Raw genomic sequence first — 16,673 nt, 5'->3', positions numbered from 1 at the left:
AGTGAATAACAAACTATTGGAAATGGAGTCCAGGTTCATTTTGAACTTCAAAACCCTTTTCCCTAATGGCATGAATTTAGATATGTAAGATGTGTAAATTCAACATTGAGGTAAACAGTTTTAGATGATATAGCAAATGTAGTATGTGTAAATTTAGTATATACCATTTGATCTAATAAGTCAATTGTATTATATGTGTAACAGGGGCATTCTCTGATGAATTTAATAGAGTTATAATGAAAAAATTAAAGGAATATTCTTATAGGGGTTGCATTATGTATGCACAAAATGTTGTTTTACATATGAATACAATTTGAGTTGGTATACTGTTTAGGTATATTCCGTATATTTTGTACATTTGCACATTTTGCATATTATACATTTTATTAAGTATAAAATTTTCATGCTGTTCATTTAACTTGCCATTTGGTTCAACAAAACATAAGTTTGTATCATAGAAATGTATTTGACAGACTTTGTGATGGTTTTTTCAGGTGTAAATGTTTAATTATTCAAATGCACATTGAGTGTTGTGATTGGTTCTAAAATTTTAGCTAATGATTTATAAGGTGTGGTGAATCACAAATTAAATGTATTCCTTGAGAAGGCGAAGGCCGAGGTACCAGAGTGCAATAAAGGAAAAAAAAGCTTTTTTCACCAGTCACCTGCATGTCTGTGGCGTTTAAAAGTTTTCTATTTTTCATCATTTTGCATCAGTGTTTTGTATTCGAATCACTGAGAGTCTAAGAAAAACAAATTTTTTTTTTTTTTTGCAGGGGGGCTAGTCAGTTTACATGCCCTACACCCTCTGCAATAATATATACCAACTCTGTAGTTGCATTACAGTCTGGAAAGGGCACGTTCTCTGATTCTCACAGTATTACAATCTTCCCCGCATAACCAGTGGCAACATTTGAAAAGTTAATTTTCGAACACTGCAGTCAATAATTCATGCTCTTGAATATATATATGTATGCGTGTCTGTGTAAAATACTAAAATGTCACTGCAGAATCTTAAAATTCATATTAGAGATATCTAATAGAAAAAAAATAAAACAATGCACAATTCTGAGCTAATTTTTGACATGCCTCCAAGCTGTTTTATTGGCAAAATTTAAAGGAAAATTGCAGAATATATTTTGCTAAAGCAACAAGACATTTCCATTTTTCCATGTTTTGCGACAGGTGACAGCGTCCAAATCAGGTCAAAGCATACCAAATCTGCACTGCCTTGTCGAAAGAGGGCACCCTTAGCCCCTGATGCATACTGCCACCCTGGATTAGAGACTCATGATGTGTGCTTTCTACTCCCTTGCAGGCTGTGTGCACTTCAGTCACAAATATATTATACTCAGTAACACTTTGGCTTTCTGCACTGCTGTTGCTCCAGCCTTACGTCCTAGTGTGTTGATGCATGTTGTCACTCTGAAAACAAAATGAGGCACTTGTGGTGTAAAATACAACCAGATGTTCACCATCATTCCTAAATGCATGAATGCTCATCAGTTTAACTTCTATCTCTGAACATAAATTTACTTAAATTCAAATCTCAATACATTCTGCCAGTGTTAACATTACCAAATACATTCTAACAGCTGGTTAAATCCTTTGAATGGTTAGCAACCATGACCCACTAAAATTGTAACAACGTGACTTGATAAAACAACTTCTTCTGCAAAACAAGTGTTTAAACTGCAGAAATTCTAGAACTATGGTATGGAACTAGTGCCTTTCTCAGAATTTGCTGAAAAGAGAACAAAGGCAAATATCCGTATTTGCAAACAAAATAATAATAATAATAACAATAAATAAATAAAAATAAAAAAGTACTTGATTTTCCTTCTATGTGAAAGCGTGCTCCCCTTAAAATCTGCAGTTCTGAAAAGTTTGAAGCTTACAAGACTGAGTCCAAATATGCCATCTTGTATGCCTGAACCAACAAAAAGAAACAGAACAGTGTTTCTTTTTTTCAGGAAGCTGAACTGTGTGGGATCTCGGCACAGTGGAGATTGGGGTATTGATCCTTTCTCCACTGTGGTCCAATCTTGGAGGTGGAGTATACAAGTAACATGAGGTGAATTGGAGCTTGCACTGCTATAAAGGCAAGTTTTTGTGTGTGTGTGTGTGGGGGGGGGGGGGTTCAAGCTTACAAGATCAAGCATTTGTGTTCAATATTGTAAATTTCAAGATTTTGGGATTTCAATGTTTATTTATTTATTTATTTATTTTACATTTGTTGACCGGGCTAGTCTAACTGGATACATGTCCATTTTCAGTAGAGGCCCGGGGAGATAAGCTCCAATAAAGAGATAATAGCACCATTCGTACAATGGAAAGTAAGACCAGGAATGCAAATTGTTACATATAGTATTGTACTGTACAATAAATTGTAAGACCAGGGTTGGAAGTAGTTACATATAGCATTGTACTGAGGTTACTAACATATTTAAAGAAAGAAACAAGTAAATGTTTGTAGGGATGTGTCTATACAGTTGATAGCTTGCTAAGCGAGGTTTTACTCTGTAGAGGTTCCCTGTAAAGACTAAATCAAGACAGACTTCAGTAGCTTACAGATCATATTTTCTGAGGTTCATGAAGGAAGGTAAACTGAAAACAGCAGTAGTGAGGTAAGCAAGCAGTGAACATAGCAGGATAGGATATTTAGTCTGGGTTAGTGCATGAGCATAGCCAGTGAGAATTAATGTAAACTTTAAGTTGCTTTTAGAAAAGTAGTGTTGAGGGAAGAGATGAGAGTTTGCTAGGAAGTAAGTTCCAAGTTTTCCCCACAGTGTTGGAAAACAGTGAGTCTCCAACCTTATTGTTGGATTTATGAATGGCTACAAGTAATTTAGTTGCAGAGCATAAGGTCCTAAGATTTTTGTAGGGGGCGATAAGGCTAGTGAGTATTGGAGTATTGCTAGGATGATGAAGGGTCTTGTGGGCAATAATAAGTTGGTGAAACTGAAGCTGATTATGAAGTTCAAGCCAACCTAGCTGTTTTAGATTGTGACAATGGTGGGTTGTAAATGGGGAGCCTGTGGCAAATCTGGCAATATTGTTATAGGAGGTTGCCAGTTTGTTAAGGTTAGTTTTGGATAGACTGGTATAAATAGGTGAGGTATAGAGGAGAGTGGAGATAAGATGGGTGTGGGCAATAGCAGTTCTAGCTGTTGGAGTAAAGAAGGGTTTAATCCTATAGAGGGAGTCTAGTTTTCTATTTACTGTTTTTATTGTAGAGTTAATGTGTGTGTCAAAGTTAAGGTTGTGGTCAATTGTAACTCCTAAGAGTTTTGTGGTTGGGTCAGGAGATATGGCTGTACCATTATTAGAAGAAATTGTGTAGTTTATTGGGAGGGGGGGCTTTTGAATTGGAGTGAAGAATAATAGTTTTGTTTTTTGGGGGTTCAGGAGGAGACAGCGCTGTAGGAACGAGTTTTCCACTATATTAAATAATTTTTGGGCAAGGGAGTGGAGTTTGGATACAGAAGTAGCGGAGCATATCAATGTGGAGTCATCTGCATATTTTATGCAGGTAGCTTGAGGAATATTTTCATTAAGATCGTTGATAAATATTGAGAATAGGAGAGGGCCAAGATTAGATCCTTGAGGGACACCAAGGGTAACAGGGAGATGTGTGGATAGATTGTTATCCCAGAGCATAGCCTGTTGCCTTCTTTCTAGGTAGGATTTAAACCAAAGTAGTGCTTGTGTATCAAGGGAGAGAGATTTAAGTAAGTTTAAAAGTAGCTGATGGTTAACCATGTTGAAGGCTTTTGAGAGGTCAATAAACAGTGCTGAGGTTGGAGTATTGCTATTACGATTTTTGTTAATACAGTCAGAGAAGGATAAGAGGGCTGTGGTGGTGCTATGGAATTGTCTAAAGCCATGCTGATAGCTAGCTAGCAAATTATTTTTGAGTAGGTGATCTAGTAGTTATCGGTGGATGCATTTTTCCATGATTTTTGCTAAAGGAGAAATTAAGGCTATTGGGCGCTAGTTTGAGAGTTCTGTAGAGTTACCACCTTTGCGTATTGGGATAATATGGGAAATTTTCCAGATAGAAGGGATGGTTCCTGAAAACAAACACTGTTCTGTTTCTTTTTGTTGGTTCAGGCATACAAGATGGCATATTTGGACTCAGTCTTGTAAGCTTCAAGCTTTTCAGAAGTGCAGATTTTAAGGGGAGCATGCTTTCACGTAGAAGGAAAATCAAGTGCTATAACTTTGGCTGCTAGTTGCAGATATTCAGCTAGAAGATGATCAGCTGAGTGGTCCGTGGTGTGAGTTTATGAAGTAGGGCACAGATGAGGGATGTTGGGACAGGTTGTAAATGAAATGAGAGAGGTAAGCTATTTGTGGTGGAGGGCAGGTTTGTGCTGACGGGGGTAGGGAATTAGCTAGAGACTGCACAGCTTCGGTAAAGAAGGTATTAAAGGCATCTGCAATAAGCTTGGGATTGTCATGAGTGGTGCCTGATGGGGTTGGTGTTTTGGAGTGCCCTGGATGGAGGAATCTATTGATTCCTGTCCAGAACATTTGTGGTTTATGTTGGTGAGTACGTTGAAGTTGAGAGTAGAAGTTTTTTTTGTCAAGAACTATTAATTTTTTAGTAGCATTTTTCATCTGTCTAAATGTTTGATGGTCCATTGGGTTTATTGAATGTCTCCATTTAGCTCAGATTTTGTTTCTCTGTAGGATTTTGTACTTAGTCTCTTTTGACAGCCATGGAGCAGTTTTAGTCCTATTTCTGATTGAGCGAATAGGGGCATGGTACTCCAGAATTTGTAGGAATTTGGTGTTGAAGTATAACACTGCTTCCTCTAGTTACAGGTCTTTTAAGGGTGTCCAGTCACATGTCTTAAGTTCAGTTTGGAAGCTTTCTAGGATGAACATTGAGCGCTTCTTTCCTTGCGTGGAAATGATGCTCTAACCATTAGACCTGCTGACAAGGGCGGTGGCATTGTTCTTTTAAACTCTTCTAGTTATATTGAGGCCATGATAACTATGTTGCAGGAACCTCAGACATATCAAATGATTGATACCCTGCTTCTGGGCAAGGCTATTAGAGGAATTTGGGATAATTTATATGATCTCCTAATGTGTAGGCAAATTGACTATCAACTCTTTTCTTATTTATGTGTTGAACATCCATTAGTTCCTTGCTGCTGGACAAATGCTCTATTGCATTTTCATAGGTTCATAGGTTCATACTAGGCTATCTGCCCTAGGGCATTTATAAGCCTAGCCAGAATGTGTTTGGCTTTCGCCACCCATTTTAAATTTATTTTGCTATGCCCTTTTTCGAGGTTAGTATACTGTGCCTCTATCTAACAGTGACACAGAAGTGATACCCGGGGTAAACCTACGATCTCCCATCCACTCATCAAGATTCCTCTTGAAGAGAGTCAATGAGGGACTCTGCCTAACCTGGACTGGGATTTTATTCCAGAGTGAAGGGAGCCTCTGGGTTATGAATCTGTCCCTCCAGCATGTCCTATTTATTTCAGTGCTGAGGTTCAAGTCTCTCGTGGGATTTGGATTTTCTGAGGTGCAGCATGTCCATTAAGGTTGGACATGGCTTTATCGTCAGGCACAGATCGCCTCTGAACAGGCGGTATGCCACTGAGTAGAGCTGGAGTTTCTTTAACCGGGCAGCATATGGCATCTGTTTGAGCCCTTTGATCCTCTTGGTGAGGTACTTTTGGGGTCTTTCCAGTTGCTGCAGGTGTCTGGTAAGGTACATCCCAAAAGGGGCATTGTACTCAATTATGGGCCTGATGAGGGATGAGTAAAGAGGCACGATGACCTCCCCTAATCTAGATGTGAATCCCTTCATGATTAGGTGGGCTATATAAAATGTTTTTCTAACCACTTTGGCCACGTGGTTGTCAAATGAGAGATTGCTATCAACTTGGGTCCCCAGGTCCCTAATTACTTCTTCTGTACTAAATGGATTTCCACCTATGTGGTAATTTGTGGGCACTTTGTTTTGCCAAAGGGATGACTATACACTTTTGGCATTTAGCTTGAGGCCATGGCACTGGCACCAGTTGTCTGTTTCTATGAGGCCCTTTTGGAGGATGCTTGTGTCGGCTGGAGAGTCGATTATGGCACCCAGTTTGCAGTCATCTGCGAACTTGGTCAGCCACAGTCCTTCCGTGTTGGCCTGTACCTCCGAGAAATATATACCGAACAAGAGAGGTCCCAGGACTGAGCCCTGTGGGACACCACTTGTAACTGGTTTGGAGTCTGACATGGCTCCAGCAATTCTAACCATGTGGGTTCTGTCCTTGAGCCAGTTTGCAATCCATCTAGTGACATAGGGGTTTATATTTAAGCTGGTGAGCTTATCTATAATGCCCGAGTGGGGTATTGTATCGAAGGCTTTTGCGAGGTCCAGGTAGGCTGTGTGGACCACCTTCCCTCGTCAATGGCCTTGGTGACTGTTTCAAAGAAATCAACCAGGTTTAAGAGGCAGGATCTGCCCTTAACAAAGCCGAACTGGGTAGGATCCAGTGTTTGTAGGTCCCCAATATCTTTATTTATGAGGTCCATGATGATCCTTTCCATAGCTTTGCAGACCAAGCTAGTCAGGCTTATGGGGCGATAGTTTCCAGGATCCGTCGAGGCACCACCTTTATGGAGAGGGACCACTGTTGCTGTCGCCACTCTTTGGGCACATATCCTGTAGTAAGGCTGAGATTGAACAGTAGTTTTATGTTTGGGTTTAGCTCTTCTTTGAGTTCATGTAGGCGCAGCCGGGACACCATCTGGTCCCATTGATGCTGTGTTTTTGCTTTGGAGAGGCGGCTCTTACCTGAGCATCTGAGATGTCAGGGGCAGCACTCTGCTGGGATAGATATTTGCCCTTTTGGTGGGAGAAGTTTGCGCTGAACCTGTCAGCTAGGATGTTGGCAATGTCTGTGGGTTCGTATTTATTGTCATTTTGGACTAATTATGAGCATATCTGGGAATTACCACCCAGGTTCCTAACATAACTAAAGAAAGCCTTGTGATTATCCTTAGTATCCTGTGCAAGTTTTCTCTGCTGGCCTTAGACAATTTTATGTGTGCCCGTAGTTTTTGCTAATACTGATCAGTGATGCCTTCCCTTTTGGGATTTTGCTTTATCATTTAGTAGCTTCCTCCTTCTATTGTATAGTTTGTTTATGGCTGGGGTCCACCAGACAGGACGTCTGCCTTTGGAGGATTGGGTCTTGGTTTTATTTGGGATCGCATGATCCATGCATTCCTGAAGGTGTTCATAGAATTATAAAGGATTCTGCGGTCTGGGCTGTATTTTCCACAGGCCGGGGCTTTGAAGGATTCCACCTCAATTTTGAGGAGTGTAAAATTTGCTTTAGAAGTTTTTCACTGTGGTTTTCTGGGCAGGGGTGGGGTCGGGATGTGAATATCCAGTGAGATTAGTTTATGGTCTGATCTTACCAGTGAGGGACACACTTCTGGTCTGGAGCATAGAGTCCCCATGTTGGTGATGATCAGGTCCAGTATGTTTTCCCCTCTTGTGGGAGTGGTAACAAGTTGTTCCATAGCATTTGAGTTTATAAATTCTAGGAACCTTTGGGCTAGGGTGTTGGAGCTAGAGTAATGCTCCCAGTCTATGTTTGGGTAGTTGAAGTCGCCCAATATAATGGTGTTTGGAGAGACCTTCATATTTTCCAGTGTTCTCAGGAAGGCCGAGTGGGGTTCCTGGGTTTGGGAGGGTGGTCTGTAGCAGGCTATAAACTGGAAGGCAGTTTTACCCACTGTTAGTTGCACATGGATAGTCTCTGATGCTTCGTGCTTTGCCACCAACCTGGAGGTGTGGGTATCTTTGATGAATATCGATACTCCCCTCCTTTTGTGGTTCGGTCCAAGTTTTGGGGCGAGCATGGTATGAGGTAAAACCTGGTAGTGCTGGGGTGCTCTCGGGAGCCCTGAACCAGGTTTCTGTTACTGCACAGATATCAATGTTCTCCATGCTAAGGAGAGTTTGTGCATCTTGAGGTTTAGACTTCTGGCGTTGAGTAGCATTACTCTTAGTTTCTTATCCCTTGTGATACCTATGGAGGTGGGTTTGTCTTTTGAGCCTTGCCTAAAAAGGCACTATGGGGTAGCAAGAGCCTTTGCCAATATCCAAAGCCCAGGGGTGACAGGTGCAAGCCGTCCCTAGCGGCATCGTGGCTTGTCGAGCATATCATCCCAAGCTGACAGGCATTGGATCCCCTTTGAATGACACCAGTACTTAAGCCAATTGTTGAAATTGATCATCTTGTCTTCATATTGTGGCATCATTCTTGGTGAGGGTAAGATGCTACTCAAGGTCAGGGTCATACCGGCCTGGGCTACATGCTCAGAGAGCTCCTTTATGTCTCTTTTCATGTAGTCCAGGGAGGTACGTCTCAGGTCATTCACACCAGCATGGACAATGACTGAGTCATATTTGTACTTGCCTTGGAGTGACCCGAGTGCTTGTGTTATGTGGCGGATCCTAGCACCCGACAGGCTGCTCACCGTGACCCTCTCCTTGTTCAGCCTGGTGAGCGGGACGTCAGTGTGCCTGACGATAGAGTCACCTATTACAAGTGTATCAGGTGTGTTGTTTAGTCTTAAGGGCTGTGACTGTTTGGCACACTGGCTTTGTGAGATATGTGTTGCACGTGTTTTGTTTTGGGGTAGCGGCTGCTTGGGTGTCTGCTTTGGAGGTCTCTGCTGCTTCGGCAGATCATTATTTAGTGCCTCCGAGTATGTTTTTGTGTGATTATGTGTTTGGTTTGCTGTCGTGGTAGGTCTATGTGAGACTGGAATTGTAGTGAGTATGGTTTCCTTCTCCTCCTGACTGGTTATGCCAGTACTGAGTTGAGAGAGCTTAGCCTCCAGTTTGGCTATATGGTTGCATCTCTCACATGTGTTGGAATTTGTTGGGAGGAGGAGAGGGTTGTCTGTGTACATGAGGCAGTTGTACCATTGCCTCAAGATTCCCAGATTCACCAGCTGGACCAGAGGAGATTGACAACTGACCTTTGGACATGCTAGAATAATATTGGGAATTCCTTAATAATTGAAAACCAGGGCCAGTGGGGAGTGAGGGTGTAGTGCTTTTAATTTTTAGTGCTGACTTATATAATTGCTTTAGTGAGCAAGTGCCAGGTAACTTAAGTGCAATGTGTTACAGGTAACTTAAATGCAAAACGACAAACAGTAACTTTCTTTCAAGTGAAACAAGGAAATAAGTACAGTAAGCAATGCAGATATCACTAGTGAGCCACAGAAGCTGAGAAGCCTTAGGTGGAATTAGCTGCCCAGGGAAATAACAAGCAAACAAACAACAAGTATATAAACAAAGCTATATTCAGCAGGCCTGGATATAGTCTATGCTACAGCAAACAAGGTGTACCAATTTCAGTAAGATACAGTTCAAATATTCAGGCACTATAAACCTCTAACCAGAAATTCCCAGCTCAGAAGGGCAGAGTCCAGCCTCTTCTCCCACAAGAGTGCAGACCACGAACCCTCTTAATGTAAAATAACTGGCCTGAAAGCCTAAGTGCTTAAACCAGAACTAATACACTTTAAGAATAACAGACACTGGGCTCTCAATCAGCAGTTCCCAACTTAGAAGGATGAAAGCTACCTGTCCTGCCACCACAGTGCATGCCACAAACCTTCCTAATGTAAAACAACTGGTCTGGAGCCCAAGTGCTTAATCCAAAAGACTTAGAATGACAGCTAAACTTTAATCAAGTTACTACCAAGCAGTAATAAATACAATTGAATACTTTAGAGAATGCCTGGATTAGTGCTCAAGTTACACAAACAAAGCTAGATCCAGCAGGCCCGAATCCAGTCTATGCCACAGCAAACAAGGCGCACCAACTTCAGTAAGAAGCAGTTCAGATATGCATGCACTATAAGCCTTCAATCAGAAATTCCCAGCTCAGAAGGGCAGAGTCCAGCCTCTCCTCCCACAAGAGTGCAGACCACGAACCCTCTTAATGTAAAATAACTGGCCTGAAAGCCTAAGTGCTTAAACCAGAATTAATACACTTTTAGAATAACAGACACTGAGCCCTCAATCAGCAGTTCCCAACCTAGAAGGATGTAAGCTACCTGTTCTGCCACTACAATTTTAATAGTATGCATCCCAGGATGACCTTTTCTGACATTGTTAAGAGTCAATACCATAGACTGAAGAGAATTTGTAAAGATCCAGATGATCTGTTATTACAGTTGGATGAGTTAGATAAGTTATTTTTGGACAGGGACTATAAGAAGTCTATTTTAGTGAATGTAAGAGAGGAAATAATGGGCTCAAATGTATCCTCAACAAGAAACATGACTGGTTATGATAGTAGCAATAGGTTTCACTTTGTCACCACATATACAGGAGATATCAGTTATACTATAGAGGTGGTGAAGCGCAATTGGCATGCACTTTTATTGGACCCAGCTACTGCCAGGATAGTTGGGAGGTCTCCATGTTTCACTTATAGAAATAGTAGCAACTTGAAATGCATCTTATGTAAAGATGTGGTGGGGTGTCCCAATAATAGTTTGATTCCAACTAGGAGTTTGAGCTATAGGACTTTTTCATGTAAACATTGCAGGATGTGCAGTGCTATAACTGTTGAACAGAATGTCGACCATCCTGTCCTAAATTACAGGTTTGTTCCTAGATTTACTGCTGCCTGTAACAGTGTTAACTTAGTATATCTTGCATCTTGTAATTGTTGTACCTGTTTCTATGAAGGCAAGACTACACGAAGGTTGAGACATGATTTATAATCACTTGTATGACATCAAAAATTCAAATCAACAAAATGCATTAGCTAAACATGTGGCTAATTTTAGTACCCACACGTTTAGCTTTAGGGTTCTACAAATAGTGCCAATTAATGTGAGAGGGGGCAATTTGAACAATCAATTAGAGTTTGTAGAAGTTAAGTGGATTTTTAGATTGCGTGCCCATATTTTTCCAGGGCTTAACAATCATGTTAGTCTTAAACCAGCCCTGGTAGCACGTCCAGTAAAATAATATGTAATATAATACAATAAAATAATATGTAATGAAATAAGATAAAATAAACTAGAGCACCTTAAGGTAGGATGAGCTGAAGTTATTATTAGAGTACAGTAATATTGTTGTCTGATTCATGACCAGTTCACAGTATATATTGTAACTGGTAAAGGGAATTCTCTAAATTTTTGTATACATATAAATTTGTTTGAGTTTTAATTTTAATTTTATTTTTTCTCTATTTATGCATATTTATATATTTGATGTACATATGTTATGTCTTGTTTTATGCATACATATATTTTTTTATGAATTTATATACATATACACTCATATAACTATGCTAGGATTTGTGTGTGTGTGACTGTTGAATATATATACACACAACTTCCTATTGTCTGCTTAACTTGGATTTTATTCTGTCTTTAGTCAGCGTTTGTCTTACTGCTGAAGGGGTTAATTAGTTAATTAACTTGATTTTCCTGCTGTGAACTGGATTGGTTGGCAGTATTTTAAATCTGTTTAAATTAAGCTGTTTGACTGTTTTCTGAGATCTGATGAAGCATGTGTTTACATGTGAAAGCGCTTATCCATTGAATATACAATACATTTGTTTGATTTTTAGAGCCTGGTGGTCCTGCCTTGTGTCTTCACTTTAGATTTCTTACAATTTCTTGGCTTGGACCTTTGGGTAGCAGGATACTTTTTTGCTTTTTTTTTTTTTTAAGCTTTCTAGGTTAAAATTTCTGTTAGTCCGGATAGTTCTATATAAAGTTGGGTTGGGAATATTGATATTTTGCCTAATTATATAGGTCAGTGAGTGGTCACTAATGTCATCAGGAAGGGTACTTGCTTTATATGCAAGGGGATGACTATTTATCAGAATCCAGTCTAAGGTGCTTTCTTTATTATTAGGTTTATGGATTCTAGTAGTGGTGGTAATAGTTTTGGAGAAACCATATATGTTGATGTGAGTGGGAGGGTTGGCTGAAGTACAGTTGTTCCAATCTATATTAAAGTTGCCCAACACTATGGTTTCTTAAGGGAAGGAAGTAGAAAGCTAGCTAAGGATATTTTCTAGGGTGGTACTGTTATCAACAGGAGGAAGGTAGGGGCATATTATGTAGATGGATTTGGAGGCATTGATCTGAAGTTTAGAAATAAGGATTTCAGCGTTACTGGATAAAGGTAGATGTGCATCTACTGCAGTAACTAGTAGCTCTGATTTGTACAGTATGGCTACCCCTCCACCCTTTTTGGTTTTGCGGCCTAATCTCAAGATGTTGTATCCTGGTGGGGTGATTTCATTGTCTCGGGTTGTAGGTTTTAACCAAGTTTCTGTCAGACAAAGGATATCAAATGAATGAACTTCTAAGAGAGCGTGAAGGCTGGCAATTTTACTGTTTAAGCTCTGTATGTTAAAGATGGGCTATATAGAGGGAGTTAGGAGTTCTTATGGGGGGGTGAATGAAGTGGAGGGATCTGATCTAAGGGGGACTGTGGTGTCTTTGTTGTTAGGGCCAGGTTTGGGGCTAATGTCACCAAGTAGCAACAGGTGTTGTTTAAGTCTATGTGTGAGCTGAAGGAATTTACGGAGTATGTTAGATGCTTTCCTAGCTTGGAGATGGGTAATGTGGGATAGTCTATGGTATCAAGGTAGTAGGTAGATGGATGTAGGTGTTATGTTTATGTGGTCTAGGGTGGTTGCTTCAATTGGTAATGAAGTTTGCTTAATGGGGTGGTGAAATGCAGTATAGGTGAGGTGTTCATAGGAGGTTAGGACATAGGCTATAGATAGAAAAAGTAGGAGTGCATATAAAGGTAATAGTTTTATGTGTTTAGACATAGGTACTATAGGTATTATAAGAGGAAAAAGGATTATGTTTCTAAAAGGGTGGTAGTGATTTGTAAAGAGTAGGACAGGAGAGAGGTTTTAAGTCGTATGCAAGTCCTGTAGTGATTAGCAGAGACTAATTGGATAAGTATTACTAGTCTAATGAGTAATAGTATGTGATTAGAAGTACAGGGACGGGGTGTGGCTAATGGAGGTATAAGGGTAAAGAGTACCGGGGGTAGGTGGAAATTGGGGGAAGGCTAGGGGAGTGGAGTGAGCCATAGGCAAAGGGAGCGGGGTCTAACACCAGACCAAGGTTCTGCAGAATCAATCAGTGAGCCCAGTCAACACACAAAGAGTAAATGCAAGGTACTTTGATTCCTTGCAATAAGTAGTATTCAACTACCTAAGTTCTGGTGTCTGGGAAAAACAAATCTATACTCTAGCAGGGGGTAATCTAGAGGAAGCTTTGTCTAGTGCTGTGGTTCCCAGGTGGAGCGCTATAGGGTTTAGTTGGTCACACAAAGGGCAAATATCAGTACAAAGTTGTGCAACCTTGAAACTTTTCAGTTCTTAGATGAAAAATGGACAGTAAAGCAGCAGCGGAGGTCTTAAATGTGGTCACAGAAGTCCCTAGCGTTTTCCTTAAGGGGTGGGCTGGATAGGGTGAAAGACCTTAGTGATACCTGGAAAAAAGAAACAAGGAGAGAGGGTGTTTATGAATAACAATAATGAAGATAGCTACTTAAACATTCGCTGCAGTAATAGCGACTAACACAGTCAAGCACAATAAATATAACAAATACAGCTGACCATTTCATATTCTTGTAAGGGACCAAGTTATACAACGCAATGCAGCAGTAGCAATCCATACATACATACATGCAACATATGTTTTAATATAGAACTGTAAAATTGACCTCAGAGGCATTTATATCAAGTAACAGGGTATGCATGGGGTGCAGCTCTGCAAACAGGAATGTCGTTAATTGCATGCCACAAAAAAAAAAAAACTAATTTTGAACAAATGTCTACTCATAATCATCTGACCATAGTCATGTACATTTATGGAAGAATGTTTAATGCTTCTTGGGAGGGCCCCTGTGCTACAATGAGCAATTTTTTTCAAATGAACATATCTCATAGGTCACTTCTAGAAACACAAACTTTAGCATAAAGGGTTTTATCCAATTGATAAAGGCTAAAAAGAAAAAAAGTAAAAATCCAAAGTCTGTGTGCATTCACATCAGATATGTCCAAATGGTCCAACCATTTAGCTTCAGCACACGTCAGAATGGACAGCAATGGTGAGCATTCTGGAGCCCATGTAGTTATATTATTTCTGTTTGTTAATATGATAGGTGAATGATGAAATAATGAAAGGTGGCAAAACAAGTTTGAGTCCAAATTCAGAGCTAAATTATCCTGAATCACCAATGTGCTATGTATCATTAACTTTTCCTAGACAAAATTAGGGCCAAAGTCTAGTGATGTTACTGGGGTTTACGCAAGAATTCAAGCAGGCTGACTCAGTTCTATCCCACTACTTTTTGCAGATTTATTTATTTTTATATTTGTTGACCAGGCTAGTCTAGCTGGATATATGTCCATTTTCAGTAGAGGCCCGGGGAGAAAAGCTTCAATGGTTATGATAAGTTTAAACAAAGATAGGCAATACAATCCAAACAGGTAGAGAAAGAGGTTGTGATTACAATAAGCACACAAATACAATCGGAGCAAAAATCAAAAAATATAATGAACAGAATATCTTAAATAAAGGTTTTTTTTTTTTTTTTTTGCTATAGTTATACAGTATGTGAGGGATAACATATCTATAAAGTTTTTATATCAGGTAGACCTTACACGGGTAAGGGAGTAGAGATAGTAAGACTTAAGTAAGAATAATAGAATGAGAGGAAGTGGAAGAGTTAAGCTGGGTTGGTGCAGGAGCAAAGCCAGTGTTTGTTGAGATGGATTTTCAGCTGTCTTTTAAAAAGTGGGAGAGAGAATAAAGATGTGATATCAGAGGGTAGATTGTTCCACATTTTTCCAACAGAGTTGGAAAAGAGACAGTCACCTGCAGAGTTAGAGGTTATATTAATCAGTAGTTTTTTGGAAGAGCGTAGATGTTTCAGGTTGTTGTATGGTGAAATGAGGTTAGAGAGTATAGGTATTTTAGTTGGATGGTATAAGATCTTGTGAGCTATTAAGAACTGTTGAAGAATGAGTTGGTTCGGAAGTTCAAGCCAACCTAGTTGTTTTAAGTTCAGACAATGGTGAGTTCTAAATGGGGATCCTGAAGCAAATCTAGCAATGTTATAGTAAGATGTTGCTAGTTTCTTGAGGTTGTTTTTGGAGAGATTAGTGTAGATGGGGGAAGCATATAGAAGAGTAGAGACAAGGTGAAATCTGGCTAAGGTGGTCCTTGCTTCAGGTGTAAGGAAGGGTTTGATTCTGTAAAGGGATCCGATTTTTTTATTGAATAATTTAATAGTGTTGTTGATGTGGGAGTCAAAGCTGAGATTATTGTCAATAGTTATTCCTAATAGTTTAGTAGTTGAGTCTGGAGAAATAAGGGTGTTGTCAGTGGAAGTAAGAGTTAAATTGAGTGGGGCAGTTTTACGGGAAGGTGAGAACAATAGCAGTTTGGTTTTCTTGGCGTTAAGGAGTAGGCAACGGTCGCAGAACCATTGTTCAACAGTGGTAAAAGCTTTTTGTGTGAGTGACTGGAGTTCACTTTGTGAGTTAGCAGTGCAGATTATAGTAGAATCATCTGCATATTGTATGCAGGTAGTGTTTGAGATAGCTGATTGGAGGTCATTAATAAATATAGAAAATAGAAGGGGGCCTAGGATAGAGCCTTGAGGTACACCTAAAGAAATAGGAAGGAGATTAGATAATACATTTTTCCAGAGAACTGCTTGCTGACGGTTTTCTAGGTAAGATGTAAACCAAGTTAAGGACGGAGAATCAAGTGAGAGAGATTTTAGTATGTGTAGAAGAAGTTTATGGTTAACCATGTCGAATGCTTTAGATAAGTCAATGAAGACTGCTGATGATAGGCAATTATTGTTGCGGTTATAGTTGATCGAGTTGGTAAAGGAGAGTAGTGCAGTGGTAGTGCTATGGGAGGGTCTGAAACCATGCTGACAGTTAGCAAGTAGGTTGTGATGTAGAAGATGGTTAAGAAGTTGCTTGTGGATACATTTTTCCAAGATTTTAGCTATAGGTGATAGAAGTGCTATGGAATGAAAGTTAGAGAGGTCATTAGACTTACCTCCTTTGTGTAGAGGGATGATGTGAGATATCTTCCAGATAGAGGGGAAAATTCCTTCATTTATGGATCTATTTATCAGTATAGAAATGGGATAGGAAATAGCATTGGCTCCTATTTGTAAGTATTCAGCAGGAAGTTTGTCTGCAGAGGGGGTGGTAGGTCTTAGTTTTTTGAGCAGTGATAAGATGAAGGAGGTTGATACAGGTTGGAAATGAAAGGAAGGAGATGCATTTAAAGCAGGTAAGAGTAGCTTAGAGGGGTCAGGAGTTAGGTGACTAGCAAGAGTTTGGATAGTATTAGTGAAGAATGAATTGAAGTCATTGGCTATTTGTGTGGGATTATCTGGGTTAGAGTCTTGAGGGTTAGGTGTGATAGACTGGCCTGGGGATAGGAGATTATTAATACTGGCCCAGAACCTTTTAGGTTCCTTTTTGGAGGTTTGTTGTAAATAAAGGTAGTAGTTCTTTTTGTCTGTCAGGATGCCTTTTTTGTACTGTTTCTAAGCTGTATGAAGTTTTGGTGGTCAGTTAGATTCTTAGTGGAAA

The sequence above is a fragment of the Protopterus annectens genome, chromosome 9.part0 (genome assembly GCF_019279795.1).
Source record: "Protopterus annectens isolate FY-2018-M chromosome 9.part0, PAN1.0, whole genome shotgun sequence".
Taxonomy (NCBI): domain Eukaryota; kingdom Metazoa; phylum Chordata; order Ceratodontiformes; family Protopteridae; genus Protopterus; species Protopterus annectens.
Note: the sequence above shows the minus strand (reverse complement) of the source record.